Source organism: Bos indicus x Bos taurus, chromosome 3 (genome assembly GCF_003369695.1).
Source record: "Bos indicus x Bos taurus breed Angus x Brahman F1 hybrid chromosome 3, Bos_hybrid_MaternalHap_v2.0, whole genome shotgun sequence".
Lineage (NCBI taxonomy): Eukaryota > Metazoa > Chordata > Mammalia > Artiodactyla > Bovidae > Bos > Bos indicus x Bos taurus.
Window position 1 is genome coordinate 85,557,743 of NC_040078.1, and position 908 is coordinate 85,558,650.

The following is a 908-nucleotide window of genomic DNA, read 5'->3' on the forward strand; positions in this document are numbered from 1 at the left end:
TGTCGGACTCTTAGCGACCCAATGGACTGCAGCCTACCAGGCTCCTCGGTCCATGGGATTTGCTAGGCAAGAGTACTAGAGTGGGGTGCCATTGTAATTGGCTATAATCCAATATAAAATAAAATGTAAAAAAAAAAAAAAGCAGAACATAAAGATTAGAGATGGCTCTTGCCCTGCCCTCAAGGAGTTTATAAACTAGTAGTTGGAAAAATATAAACATTATTTAGCCACTATTTAGAATAATCCTGAGCAAGCTGCCTAATTTCTCTAAGCATTATTTTCCTCATCTATAAAATGAAAATAAAAATACTTACCTGGTAGAGCAGATACCATGATCAAGAAGGTGGTTCTCCCAGGGTGAGGCTCACCCATTGCACTCCGGGTGTGTTGACCTCTGCGGTTTCCTCAAATAGAGGAAACTCGACTGTGTAATTTATGGTAGTGGGGGACTGCATGCTCGCTTTCCCCTGTAAGAAAAAAAAAAAAAAGCTACCTTATGGGATCCGTGAGAGGATTAAATGAAATTGTACATAAAAGTATCCATTAGAGCGACACAAAGTTGGCATTTAATAAAGTTAGCTACTCTTCTTTTATTTTAAAACAGTGAATGACTGGAGCCAACAGGGGACACTTCTAGTCCCTTGAGACTCCTAAAACGATGCTGATGAAGATGCCAAACCCTCTTCCCCCACCCCAAATAAGAGACCTATAACACACCAGAGAGATCAGGACAGTGTTCCATGCTTGCTCTGAAGAGATCTATTTTCACTCCAGAAAGTGAAGTGACGTGAAAGTCATTCAGTCATGTCCGACTCTTGGTGACCCCATGGACTATGCAGTCCATGGAATTCTCCAGGCCAGGATACCGGAGTGGGTAGCTGTTCCCTTTCCAGGGGATCTTCCCAACC

The 908-nt window shown here is 42.5% G+C and overlaps 1 non-coding gene across 1 annotated transcript; it reads left to right on the forward strand.

Annotated features, from left to right (window-relative positions):
• Window positions 1-306: 306 nt before the first annotated feature.
• Window positions 307-470, forward strand: LOC113890642. The gene has a single exon (XR_003510597.1). It is a non-coding gene; the product is annotated as a U1 spliceosomal RNA (small nuclear RNA).
• Window positions 471-908: the final 438 nt, after the last annotated feature.